Here is a 15,124-nt window from a genome sequence, read left to right as displayed (position 1 = left end):
GTCTAATAGAATTAGACGTACAGTCTAACTCATCGGAGTTAGACGTGTAAGTCTAATAGATGTGTAAAGAATTAGACGGATAGTCTAATGAATACACGGAATTAGACGTAAGTCTAATGGAATTAGACGTGATTCTAATAGAATTAAACGTACAGTCTAACTCATTGGAGTTAGACGTGTAAGTCTAATAGATCTGTAAAGAATTAGACGGATAGTCTAATGAATACACGGAATTAGACGTGAGTCTAATAGAATTAGACGTACAGTCTAACTCATCAAAGTTAGACGTGTAAGTCTAATAGACGTAAAGAATTAGACAGATAGTCTTATGAATACGCGGAATTAGACGTGCCAGTCTAACTCAGTGGAGTTAAACGTGGCAGTTTAATGGTTATTGAATAATTAGACGGGTAGTCTAATTAGTGAAAGTTAGACGTGAGTCTAACTCCTTTAGATTAGTCTGAGGTAGAACCGGAATTAGACGCGTCAGTCTAACTCAGTAGAGTTAGACGTGCCGGTCTAATGGTTGTTTAATAATTAGACGGGTAGTCTAATTAGTGAAAGTTAGACGTGAGTCTAACTCCTTCAGATTTGTCTAAAGTAGAACTGGAATTAGACGCGTCAGTCTAGAGTTAGACGTGCCGGTCTAATGGTTGTTTAATAATTAGACGGGTAGTCTAATTAGTGAAAGTTAGACGTGAGTCTAACTCCTTCAGATTAGTCTGAGGTAGAACCGGAATTAGACGTGTAGTCTAAATCAGTGGAGTTAGACGTACCCGTTTAATGGTTATTGTAATTAGACGCGAGTCTAATTCTATTTGACCAGGCGGTCTAATATACGTTTTTATTAGAAGGAGTTGACTTATTTCATTAGACTGATTTTCTCAAATCCGTCTAACTGAAATACGTCTAATGCTCTGTTTAAGCAGTACGCTTGAATCTAGCATTTCTCCTACCCACGTGCTATATCTGTACCCTACTCCTGCTCCACTTTCCAGTGAAGATTAGTACAATAGCTATATGCATCCAATCATGAAATGCCACGTATGAGAATTTTCCTCACATTACCCGTTTACAGGTACATCCCTGATGGAATATTCGGCGCACTACCAGTCCGGTACGGCCACAATCCTTGTGCTATGAACCTGTTGTGTACAATGGAGGCTTTCCAATGGAACCTTCTGTGTGTGAATCGAGAGAAAGAGCTAGAATCAAAACACCATTAGCTGAGTGGTATTTTTCATCTTGTAATTGAACAGAAAGTGTTATGTTCAATAGTGAGCTAAGTGTGTGTAAACTGTATTTGATTCTCATCATTCTAGAGTGAATCCTTACGGTGGTTGGAAGAAGGGGTGACGTATGAGAGTTTCTCCGAACATCCATAAACAAACTGTTGTGTTCTTCATTTCTGTCATCTTTTCATATTTCATCTTGTGCTTCAAACCCAAGTAACAATTTCGCCTTGAATCTGTTTCAAGTGTTTACACAAGTTTGCGTAGAATAGAAAGAGATATTAATCCTTAACAGGATTTCTATCAAACCGTTTTTCATAAGCCTTCATCCTTAGCCAGACCCCGTCTCTAACGATAAAGCCGATCCTATCATAATAGTTTGGAAATATCAGCCACGTCGTTTTGTTATGGTCGTGGCTAATATTATCGATTATTATTCACAACATTATGTTATCGCTATGGCTATTAATATTCTCTAAAAAAATGGGGAAACATGACTTTTAGCCACAACATTCATCACAAAACCGTGGCTAATAATAATAGTGGGAGTGTGGCGAGAAAGCCAAAATATTAGCCACGAAAAATACAATGAAAGTTGTGGTGAATAATATTTATTAGTGTCGGCCATGTAACGCCGATAATAATAAATATTATTAACCACAGTGAATTGATCGTCGACACTAATAAATATTATTAACCACTAAGAACATTCGTCATGGTTAATGTTGGTCGTTAAAAATACTTTTTCTACTAGTGGCGCATACCAATTTTAGGGTTCAGTTAACAATTTTTATTTTAGAGAATGAAATGATCTGTTCCTAAAATTATATTCATCCAATTGAATGCTCCATGTTTAAGATCAGTTTGTGCGATCCGAAATTGATTGGTCCCACTTAAATGGTACACACGACCCGTGCACTTTTAGAAATAAAAATTCCTATGAAAGTTATACTATAGAACCCCGTGGCTTATCTTCCACTCAAATCCCACAAAAAGTAGATAAGAAGGATATATATATATGATGTTTGTCTTATCTATTTGAGATGTGGAATAAAAGTGGAGTTCTATATCATAGATATTTCTTGATTGGTCGTATATGTTTCAGATTTGTACCTACAAGAACGTAATAATCCGATTGAGTTTAAAAGTATACAATTTGATTTACTTCACAAAGAAACTAAAAGAAATGAAAATTTGTATTCACGAATTAAGGGTCCGATGCTTGGTTACACATGAGAAAAATGTTGTAGAAGTTATATCATATGCACATATCCCGTGGGATAGTCTTTAATCGAATGTAGTTGGCCATTTTTTTGTGAAATTACAATACACGTTTTAATTATGAGTTTATAATTCTTTTGCTTGAGTATATTCTAACGTGTATCTAATCCAAAGGAGTAATCCTAACTTTGATTAAATTTTAATAAAGATTGATAACAAGTTATTAGATTTTTCGTAGTTTTCATTTATCATGTCTTAAGTTTATTTTTGTAAAGTTAAGTTTTAATTAAAAAAAAAAAGAAGTGGTTGAAAATGGGCCACGTGGGTGGCATGCATATTAAATATAAATGGGATGTATTGATCAGCAGTCCATCTCTCTCTGTCCTTCCAGCAGCTTCTTTATCTTCAACATTGAGCAGCATCATTCTTCATCTAATCATCTGTCCGTCTTCTGTTAGAATCGGGGACGCCCTTGGAGGACCGGGGTGTTTCCGGTTTCGCGAAGGGAGGCCGCTTACACAACACACAACACTTTGGTGATAGTCCGGTTAGAGACTATAACCGTTCTCAGCACTTTGCAGATTGTCACAGACTCTTGAACCGGGTTCAAGGGCGGAAATGTCTGTTTTAGTCTGAAGCAACGTATGCGACTTAGATGATGTTTAGAAGGAGTCGGTTTTAGATGGTGTGTATGGACCGGTTTTTGATTTAAGGAGTAAGATTGTTTTGGTTTGTGGTTAGATTAAGTGAATAAGCAGGAAATAAAGAAAGTGACACGAGACAAGATTTTTTATGGATGTTCGGAGCAAACCCTCCTACGTCACTCCTTCTTCTCAGGTTATGAGAAGGATCTCCACTAACTTTCAAAGTTACAACAATAACACTGCCGGTCGAGCCCAACTCGCTACTCGCCGGTTACACCAACTCACTCTTGATGTAATACACAACACAATACAAACACACACAGACAAAGCTTCCGGTTTATGACACACCGGTTTTGGATCGTTCGTAGGATTTTATCTCTCTAAGATTTTGTAACTTATCGCTTGCTTTCGTATGTGTTCGTGTCATTAATGAGGTCGCTTCATCTTCCTTTTATAGTAGATGAGATCCCAACGGTCACTTTCTTCTCTCACCGTGGGATTGGTTGATCCAGCATCACGCCGGTGCAGGAAGGTTACTTGCACGTTTCACCTTCCTCAACACTTGGCAAGCATGCAGGGATTCCTCAGGAAAATATGACGTTGCCGGTTTGCAGATTCGGACACGTGTCAGGCATGCACCTTCCGGTTGTCAACATCGGATCAGTAAATTATCATTGCTTTCCTCGCATGCTTCTGATCGAATCTTATCTTCTGTTATTCATAATATAGTCCGGCTGGAATGTGAATTTTGTCTTTGCTAGCCGGTCTCTTGAGAGAGTTGAAACCGGTTCCTCTGATCTTGACTTGATCACTTGGAACTAGATTTCTTTGAAGTGTTTCAGCAGCCGGTTCATGAGGCTCCAGCCGGTTTACACGATTTGATATGTTCCTGCACATATAAGTTAACAATTGTTTAGTTTTTCTAGTCGGTTCCAAAAATTAACTTTACTTAATTTTTCTTATCAATTTCTCCCTTTTTGATTATTTAGAATAAATATTCAAAACTTGTAATGTATGGACGGTTTGAAAATTAACTTTCTTAATTTTTCTTATCAATTTCTCCCTTTTTGATTATTTAGAATAAATATTCAAAACTTGTAATGTATGGTCGGTTTTTTTTTTTTAAAAAAAAATTGTTTAGCAATTTCTCCCTTTTTGAGTATTTTCTGTTTAAGAAAATTTTCAAAAACATGTGTTGAGTTTTTTCAAAGGATATGTAAAGACTGATAAATCCAAAACATGATAAAACAACTGAGTTCTGAAACCAAATCAAACATAAATTGTTCTTAAGGAAAGAAAAGGAAACTAAGGCTTGGATGGTCCCCCCTTTTCAAGTTCTTTTTCCAGTCGCCTTATTTCTTCCTCTTCCCTTGCCTTCCATTCCCTGGCTCTTCTTGCAGCGTCAATTTTCCATCTGTCAACTATGCTTGATATGCCGGGAGTTCTTTTGCCGAATCCAAAATCGGCACAGACTGGTTTTGGTGGTCGAGATGTTTGAGCAACGATCGGTCTGGAGCCTAGGGTTGAAGTTGAGGTTTCGACCGCTTTCTTCTTACGCCGGTTGAGTTCTTCAATGTCCTCTTCTTCTTCTTCATTAAGAGGTTGCTCGTTCAGCCCGACTGGTTCGTTCATTCTCTGACTGTTTTGTTCTACCCGCTTTATTACCTCTACAACCGCCTTTCTCTTGTTTTTATTCCTTGTTTTCATAGCATGTGATGGTTGAGCCGGTATTTGTTCCTAGATAGCTGTCTGTTCTTCCTCATTACACTGTTGGGCGAGCACATGGTCTTTGTCTTCAAGTTCCTTCCTTAACCGTTCCCTTTCCCTTTCTTCGTCTTGTACTTTCTTTGCGGTTTTGGCGTCAGAATTGATTTTCTCTTGAGTTTTGCTCACTTGGAGTTTGGACAACTCCCCAATTTGAACAGCCATGGCCTGCAACATATCGACTAAGGGAGCGGTTGCGGTTTGAATGGATTCTGCGATCAAAGATTTGACGGAGGTTTGCACAGCTTCATCTATCATGGATCTGATTGAGGTTTGAACGGTGTTGGCCATTTCGGTTTGAACGGATCCCCGGATGGTATTCGACAGATTGGCTTCAGCCGTTGCAATCTTCTCATTGGTTGCAATGCTGTAGTTCCCAAGGCACGACTCAAGTGTTTCGATCACCACCTGCTTTACCTGCTTAAGTTCCTGAGCCTTATCAGTTTGAGAAGGATCTCGTCCCCGGTTTTCTGCTGTCCTGGATGTCTCCCCGACAGCAAAGAAGGGTTTGCTTTGATATAAGTCGACATTGATTAATTGATGTATGCAGTTGTTTCTCCATTGTGCATCGAGCCGGTCAAGATTTTTAAGGATCTTTTCTCGTACTAGATGAAACCGTTCAGTCATTCTTACTTAAATCGGAGTTAACGCTGCTCCTTCTGCTTCCTTCAATGCGTCTTCTACTGCTTGTAACCGAGCGTATTCGAGAATTACCGCAGTTTTGCTGAAAGAGGGTTGGATAAGGTTGGTGTTTGCCAGCTTGAGGGTCGTTTCTTCCAATTCCAAGAGTTTCTCCCAGTGTTTGTTACAGCTCATCTCCGGGATCATATCTGACAACTTTGTTTCACAACGAAGTTGTACCCATGAGAGGTATGGTGATATCAGCTCACTGGCATCTCTGTTCATGTCCCAGATGAGTCCCTCAAACATCTCCTCTTCTTCTTCTGCGGAAAAAGTGACCTTGCTCTCGGTTATGATCTCGGGTTGGGAGCCGGTTTGCAGAACACCTTTTCCCTTTACCGTCGAATCTTCAGATAAAACCTCTTTGCCCTTGTTAACCTGAACTGGCCCTTCAGGTATGATTGTTGAAGTAGTTGGCCCGTCTTGGGCCGATTGGATCGTTGTAACATTTGGAGCAGACTTGTTTCCTACTGAACCGGATGGTTCCTGTTCTTCAGTATTACCCTCCTGAGCCGGAGGGGTGATGTTCACGGTTTTGGCCGTTTCTTCGACCGGTTGAATTTCACTTTGATCGGGTATTTCACCCTGATCAGCTGACTTAAGACGACTTGACACATCGTCTTCCGTTTCCCTAGCAATATTTTGGACGACGTCCACAATGACTTCCGAGGTATTTAAGCCTACGTCGGCCATTACTTCGTCGATCTTCTTGCTTGGGGATTTGGAGTTTTCAGAGTGAATACTTACCTCTGCTGCCTCCTTTGATGCTGACTCGGTTTCGTGGCTCCCCGAGGGTTCGGTTTGCCTTGATGGTAGAGAGTCAACATTGATGGGACGAACGGTGTTGATGGGAATGGGCTGGAAGACGTTTCCGGTTCTCTCCGGTGAATTGTCCGAGGAAAGGGTTTTCTCGGAGTCAACCGGTTTGTTGGAATTCTTCTTTGCGGAAGACTTCTTCCTTCCCTTCTTCTTCTGTGAGGCTTCGGCTTGAACCGCCTTCCTCTTCGGTTTTTCTTGTTTTGAACTTTCTTCAGCCGGAGTAGAAGAACTTGTTCCTTTTGAAGACTTCGTTCTGGAAGACTTCGGCTTAACCGCTTTGTCAGTCTTCTCACTCATTGACTCGGAGTTAAGAATGTTGTTGGGTGGAAGCGGTTCACCTTCACCAAGTTCCATCTTAAGGAACTTGAGAATTTTGACGATCTGCATTGTGAATGCCTGAACCCGGTCATCCTTCTGTATCACCATTTCACAGAACTCTTCGAAAATGACGGCTCCCCATTCTATCTTGTCACCGCGGACAATAGCCATCATCATCTTTAGCTTAAGTTTGGTCAGGTTATCGAAGTTACCTCCTCTACCCTGAATCGAACGAGAGATGATGTTCAGCAACCACTTGAACTCCGGTTTCAGTTTGTTCTTCCGGCTTGAGTGAATCACCAGATCCTGATCGTTAGCCGATATCACCAACCGGACCGCATTAGATTCTGCAACAGTTAGGTCAGTTTTGAAGTCCAAGCCGGTGTTAGGCAAACCGAGGGCTTCAGAGAAGAGCTCCTCCGTGATGTTCACCTCTTTGCCGTTGACGGTGGCGGAGACTTTCCTCTTTGTTAAAGTCGCTGTCGCTAGAAAATCCATAACTGTTGTCGGATACACGACGAACGGACCAGACAAGACCGCCTCCAATCCCGAATCTCTTAGAGATTGAAGAACAGCCTTGTTTTTATCTCCAGCGTGTTCGTCGATGTCGTTGAAGTCGACCTGCAACATCCATTGGAAAGGTGCTTTACCTAGAGCCATGAAGAATTTGTGAAGGAAAGATGAAGAACAACGATGAGAGGATGTTAGATAACCTTTGAAGATTTGAGAGTTTTGAGAGAGAGAAAGCGTATGTTGAAAGTGAACTGATCTGAACTTATATAGGAGGCGGTTTCGAACGGTTGGAAGGCGAACCGTCACTTGATAGTGTTTTGGCGCCAATTTTCCCTCCAAAAGTTACTGTAGTAACTTTCGGCGGTAAATGCGGAGAAAACAATGGGCGGTAAATTTTGTGCGGTAAAACCGTGGGCGGTAAATTTTTCAAACTTTTATTTTGCTTGAGATTTCGATTTACTGGAAGCGTTGTTAACCGGAAGTTTCGTTTAACATGAAGTCTTATGTTTATTAAACTTAAAACCGGAAAGAAGGATATGGAAAGAAAAACCAGAGACTTTAAAATTAGAAAGTTTTATAAATAAGTCTGAAAGATGACATTAAGCGGTTTTTGGTCGTACAGCAAAATGATCAAAAACCGGAAAGAAAGACAAATAACTTAGTTTAGATTGACCCAATCCCCTTCCACCATTCTGTCAAGCCACTTGTTCACGGTGTTGTCGGGTGTCCGTTCCTCAATCCTCGATATCCATCTATCTAGCATGGATAGAGTCATAGTGTTGGCCGGTCTGACAGGAACACCAGGTCCAAGGTTGCGGTGCTGAGCCTTCAGAAATCGAGTGACTTGGGGAGCAAAACCGGTCCTTCCCCTTGAAGCGGTTATGATCTGCTTCAAGTTGTTGAAGAGGTAGGTAGCCCAATTGATTGATGAGTTGCGGATGATGGCTATCATAATGTCGAAAGCCTCCCGGTTGTAGTTCTGGTTTGACATTCGGCCCATGATAGACCGCTGAACCAAGTCGTGAAAGACTTGGTAGTGAGGAGCAAATCTTTCTTTCTTCCCGTGGTCTTTGATCGATACGATGGAAGATGAGAAGATATGAGTGAAGTCTTCCTTAGCCGGAAAGAATGGCGTTGGAAAGTCAGAGAAACATTCGGTTGGAAGGTGGAAGAAGGCGGCAAATTGATCTTCGGTAAGCCGAAGAAATTTTCCGTCAATGATGGTCCGGATGCTACCATCGTCTAGAATATGCCCATTGTTGAAAAACTCGCACACTTCCTCTACGAGGATGGTGTTTGAGCCTTCAAGGAATCCCTGAAGCCCCGATTCTATGATCGGTTGGAAGATGCCGTCCTGATACCGATTGTCTTTTACTTCTTCGAAGTTGACGATGAGAGTGTTTCTCAGCTCAGAAGACATTTTTTGAGGAAGAATGAGAATGAGAAATCGAAAGAGTTCTTTTTGAATTTTCAAGCTTTAGAGAGAAAGATAAAGGAGGCGTGTTTTTGAAGATGCAGGATTGAGTCCCTTTTTATAGCTTGAGCGGTTGGATGCATTAAATGAAGATATTTTGAGAAATCAGACCGTTTATGTCTGGTCATTAATGTGTTGAAAGTTATCAAGAGAATCAAGGCATGTCTGGTCAAATCGAATCAGGCATGCTTCTTGGAAAGTGGAGATTTCTGTTTCCAAGAGTGATTCAATTTGATTTGATACAGCGCATTAAATGTTGATCATTTATGATTTTAGACTTAAATGGAAGGAAATGATCTTCATTAATTCATAGTACCAAACCGGTAGTACAACAAAATTACCAGTTTGGGAAGGAAAAGAAAGATAGATAGTTTAAACATTTGATGACTCGGCCGCTTGATTCTTCTTTGCCTTAGCTGCTTCCCATCGGTCGATCAGCTCTTGTACTCTCTTCTTAGTGAACACATGTTTTGGATGGAGAGTTACGAAGGGTCCGGAGTGGATGTCCAGACTGGCACAGAAACCGCTTAGCTGAGGAGCGTAGCGGGTTTTGTTTGAAAGGAGCATCTTCTTCAGGTTGCTGAAGATGATCCAGGACCAATTAACCGGTGTCCCAACCGTAACAGCGATCATCATCTCGAAAAGCCTTTGGGTGTAGTAATAGCTTTTCTCTCTGCCCAAGATGGACTTTCCCAGAATCTCACAAAGAAGCTGATACTTATGAGAGAGTTGACTTTTAGCACCCTAGGGTCTAACCGGGATGTCAGAATTGGAGAACCGATGACACATTTCTTCCATGATCACCGGAGAGTAGGTTAAATCGGTTACCCCTTCAGTGGGCAAACCGCAGTATTCAGCGAAATATGTCTCGCTGAATAGAAAAGATTGACCGTAAACTTGTGCAACGATTATGTCTCGATGCACCTCCTTTGCGGTCTGGAAGAATTCTTCGACTACTAGGTAGTCGAGAATGAATCTGTTTTCGAGAAATCCTCTTAGCCCGCTTCTTTCAACGGCTAAGAACATTTCTCTAACCTCATGATCTTCGTATTGGTAGATTGAGTTGAAATCAGCCAATAGAATTTTCTTTGCTAGAGAGTTGGAGTTCATGTTCTTGAGATGGTTTAAGCTCAAGACTGTTTTTGTGAATAGTGAACTTTGTGAAGATTTGTGAGGATTTAAGGGTGGTTTATATAGCCAAGGGTTCGGCTAGATTAGTAGGTTAAGCATGCTCGATGATGTCATCAATTAGTTAATAGGCTTTAACTTGTTGAAGTGTATAATGTTTATTTCCAAAGTAAAACTAATGATTATCAAGATATTCATGATGACAAAAATCTATTCACAAGATGTGAGTCTCCCTCTCTTGATGATGGACACATGTCGTCATCTCGATTGTGGTAGACTGTTTTTATTTATTTACAGGCTTCATTTCTCAAAGTATGCATGAAAACTCAGTTAGTCATCCCAGATTAACCGGAAAAGTTCATTCCATCAAAACAGAGTGCATTTGTACTGAGCGGTTTTCCATGACCGGTTTTAGTTGGATATTTTGTTCTGATTGTGAAGAAATGTTGAGTCACGTCAACATTTGTTCAACTTTGAATTAAGTATATCCACTTCTACCAGGTCATTTCAACCATGTAGTAAGTATACACGTGATTTGACGTCATGAAGTAATTAGGCATAACCGGAGACTTCCTCCCGGTTAGCATTCTTGAATTTTCAATGGCCTATTTGAATGTGGTTTGAGAAGCGAGAGCTTCTCCCTGAACGTATATCCCGGTTTTTCATTTTTATGTGTTTAAGCAATATGCATGCATGATCATGATATAAGTTGCTTAACATTAGTAATTCCCAGAATATTTCTAAAGTGAGAAAACTTAGCTTCCTGTAGCGGTTTTATGAAGATGTCCGCTACTTGTTGCTCGGTCGAGACGTATTCCAACCGGATGTGTTTCTCCTGAATATGCTCCCGGATGAAATGGTGTCTTATATCAATGTGCTTTGTTCTTGAGTGCAATACTGGATTGTATGTGATCGCTATCGCGCTGGTGTTGTCATAGAATATTTGAGATTCCTTGGCTTCTACACTGAAGTCCCTTAGCTGTTGTTGGATCCAAAGGAGTTGTGCACAGCAGCTTCCGGCTGCTATATACTCTGCCTCTACGGTTGATGTTGCAACTGAGGTCTGTTTCTTGTTGCTCCAGGTGACTAACCGGTCACCTAAGAACTGGCAGGTTCCACTTGTACTCTTTCTATCAATCTTGCATCCTGCGTAATCGGCGTCTGAGTAGCTTATGAGGTTGAAACTTAAGTCTTTCGGATACCAGAGTCCCACTTCTTGAGTTCCCTTCAAGTACTTTAATATTCTTTTGGCCGCAGTATAATGTGATTGCTTTGGATTGGCTTGAAATCTTCCGCATACCCTCACCGCAAACAAAATGTCAGGTCGGCTGGTTGTTAGATAAAGCAGTGATCCAATCATTCCTCGATATGCTGTGATGTCAAGGGCTTGACCATCCTCATCTTTGTCTAGTTTTACGGAAGGACTCATTGGCGTAGCCGCTTCAGCACATGTATCCATTCCAAATTTCTTCAATAGTTCGGCTGTATACTTCGGTTGGCTTATGAAGGTTCCGGCTTCAATCTGCTTAACCTGAAGTCCTAGGAAGAAACTCAGTTCTCCCATCATACTCATTTGAAATTTGTCAGTCATCATCTTTGAAAATTTATCACATAATTTTGGATCGGTTGATCCGAAAATTATATCATCGACATAAATTTGAACAAGTAATATATGTTCCTTTCTCTCAAATTTAAAAAGGGTTTTGTGTACTGAACCTATTGTGAATTTGTGATCAAATAAGAATTGTGTTAATGTATCGTACCAAGCTCTTGGAGCCTATTTCAAACCGTAAAGGGCTTTGTTCAGCCGGTAAACATGGTTTTCGTGTTCTGGGTTTTTGAAATCTGGAGGTTGATTAACATATACCTCTTCATTTACTTTACCGTTTAGAAAAGCACTTTTAACATCCATTTGAAAGACTTTGAAGTTTTTGAAAGCTACATATGCTAAAAATATTCTGATGGCCTCGAGTCTAGCTACAGGGGCAAATGATTCTTCAAAATCAACGCCTTCTTCCTGTTTATAGCCTTGAGCCACTAACCGGGCTTTGTTCCTCGTAATTAAACCGTCTTCATTGAGTTTATTTCTGAATACCCATCGTGTTCCTATAACCGGTTTATTTTTCGGTCTAGGGACTAGGTACCAGACTTTATTTCTCTCAAACTCGTTTAATTCCTCTTGCATTGCTAGTATCCAATCGGGATCTGACAATGCTTCATCCACCTTTTTCGGCTCAATTTGTGATATGAAAGCTGAGTTTTCATAGTGTTCCAAATTTTGTTGCCTAGTTCGGACGGGTGAGGATATGTTACCTATTACTAGTTCAAGAGGATGATTTTTGTTCCTTCTGAGGTTTATCCGAGACGTGTCTACCAAGCTTTCGGTTGGCTGATCAAGGTTAGACTAATCGGTAGGTTGAACAGAGTCAGACCGACCGATTTCTTCAGTCGAAACTGAAGAGTCAACTTTCTGCGGTAAAGCATCTTGAGCAGGCTGAGATTCAGCATCAACCGCTTGGTCATTGACAAATCGTCTAAAAACCGGAACCTCGTCTTCATCATCAGAATAGATATTGAAGTTTTCCATTCTTAGTAATGCAGTGTTTTGTTCAACCGATTCATCGAAAACAACGTGGGCGGTTTCTTCAACTGCTAAAGTCCTAGTATTGTATATCCTGTAGGCTTTACTTACAGCTGAATATCTCAACATTATTCCCTCATCGGATTTAGCATCAAAAGCGGTCAAATAATTCTTGTCGTTATTGTGAACAAAACATTTGCTACCAAATATTCGAAAATACCGTATGCTTGGAATTTGATCATAGTATATTTCAAAAGGAGTTTTGGAAAAGCGTTTAGTTACTAAAGATCGGTATTGTGTGTAGCATGCGGTGTTGATAGCTTCAGCCCAAAACTTTTGAGCAATACCTGAATCAGCTATCATTGACCTTGCGGCTTCCTTGAGAGTTCGGTTTCTTCTCTCAGCCAGGCCATTTTGTTGAGGAGTTCTGGAACTAGACAACTCGTGTCTAATACCGGAATCATCAAGAAAAGTTGTTAAATTGCTATTTATAAACTCAGTTCCTCTATCACTTCTGATTTTGTTTACTCGAATAGATTTTTCATTTTGTATTCTCAAAATCAATTTGATCAGGTTTGGAGTTGCTTGATTTTTAGAAGCTAGAAATGTTACCCAAGTAAATTTAGAATAGTCATCAATAACTACCATAGTATAATGCATGCCTCCTAAACTGGTTACTTTGACCGGACCAAACAAATCCATATGCAAAAGTTCTAAACACCGTTCAGATTGATAGTTTCCTTTACTTTTGAAAGATGACTTTATTTGTTTGCCCATTTGACATGCAGCACATACTTTATCTTTTGAGAACTTGACACTTGGAAAACCGTGAACTAGTTCTTTGGAACATATGAAGTTAATTGTTTTGAAATTCAAATGATTTAGCCGTTTATGCCAAAGCCAGTTTGGATCATTTCCGACTATCATGCACACAGGTTTCTCAAAATCAGTTTTCCAATTAACTTTGTAGATGTTTCCCATTCGGTTACCGGTTAAAAGAATATCATTTTCCTGATTCTTAATTAAACGTGCATTTTTATGAAATTCAACTTTGTAACTCACATCACACATTTGACTTATACTCAATAGATTAAAACGCAGTTCTTCTACCAGTAATACATTATTTATGGATAGATTACCATGGACAATCTTACCCTTGTCCACGGTTTTACCTTTCGAGTTGTCACCGAAGGTTATGATTGCTTCGGTTTCATACTTGATGTCGGTTAGTAGCTCATTGTTGCCGGTCATATGTCTTGAACATCCACTGTCCAGATACCATTCCGAGTTCTTTAGACGATTGCTTCTCCTAACCTGCAAAAGAAAATTATTTACACCTTTTTGGTACCCACATTCAATTGGGTCCATGGTTGATTAGTCCCTTTGGGATCCAGACTTGAATAAGTCAGATCACTTTCCCGGTATCTGTTCTTATAATGTTTGGCTTAACTTCTTGACCGTTGCTCAAGAATGCCTTATGTTGTGGTGAGTTTCTCTGAGACCGAGATCTGTTTGTTTTATTTTGTTTTCGGTTGGCTTTCCTTCTCTCAGGATGAAACCAGTTTTCCGATTCAGTCGGACTTACATACTTAAGTTATTCTTCCGGTTTTGAATCATTTTCGGTTGTTGAACTCTTGACAAATCTTATAAATGGAAGATTGTCTTTCGTGAGTCTCATCCCGTTAGGTTGTTTTGATTCGTTTTGTTTATTTGGTTCGTAACCGATACCAAATCTACGTTTAGGATGTCTTTTATAATTACACATTTGTTTTACGGCTTGACGAGATCTCTCCCACGCAGCCGTAACATACAGTGCTCGTTCATCGGTTTCAATTACCGGTTGAACTGTCTCCTTATTGTCTAAGGATAGTTCATCCGGTTCATGCACTGCAGTTTCACATGTTTTAACAGTGGTACTTTTTGACTCTACGGTTTTAGGTTCTACCGGAGTCGGTATGTATGCAGATATGTTTCTGAACTCAGCGACCATTTCGTTGAGTGCGGAAATCAAATCTTCTTTAGTAAACTCATCAGAAGAGAAATCAAATACCTCTTCGTCATTTGCCATGAAACATGTTACCCTTTCTTCATTGTCTTCGTTGTCGGAGTACGCCCACTCGCTTCCACCATCTGATGCGATGAGTGCTTTCTGAATCTCCTTCCCTTCGTCGGCATGCTGGTCATTGTTTCTATGATAGTCGTTCCGTTGGTTATCATTTCTTTGGTAGTTGTTCCCTTGGTAGTTGTTACCCTAGTACCGGTTGCTTTGATAGTTGTTGCCTTGATAATTACCTTCCGGTTTTTTGTCGTCTCCTCGGTTTTCTACATTCTGACCTGAAATCTCTAAAACCGTCACAGTTATAACATCTTTTATTTGATTTATCTACATAATTATAATTAAAGTTGTTGTTAGATGGTGATTGGCTCTTCTTCATGAATCTCCCGAATTTCTGAGCTAACATCGCCATCACATCTTCACTGATCTGATCAGCGTTTTTGACTGGAGCCGGAACGGTTGATACTTGGACCGCCGGTTCCACCGATGTAACCAAAACTCTGGTTGCGGTTGACGTGGATGCTTCATCTTCGATCCGAGACTTAATCTTGAACTCATAGGCTTTTAGATCCTCAAACACATCATGCAACTTCATCTGCCCGAGGGTGCTTGATTCCCTCATCACCATGATCTTGATATCCCATGTGCTCGGTAGTGATCTTAAGGATTTGATGATTACTTCTCGGTTGTCAT

The sequence above is a fragment of the Impatiens glandulifera genome, chromosome 2 (genome assembly GCF_907164915.1).
Source record: "Impatiens glandulifera chromosome 2, dImpGla2.1, whole genome shotgun sequence".
NCBI lineage: Eukaryota > Viridiplantae > Streptophyta > Magnoliopsida > Ericales > Balsaminaceae > Impatiens > Impatiens glandulifera.
This window is presented reverse-complemented; position numbering follows the sequence as displayed.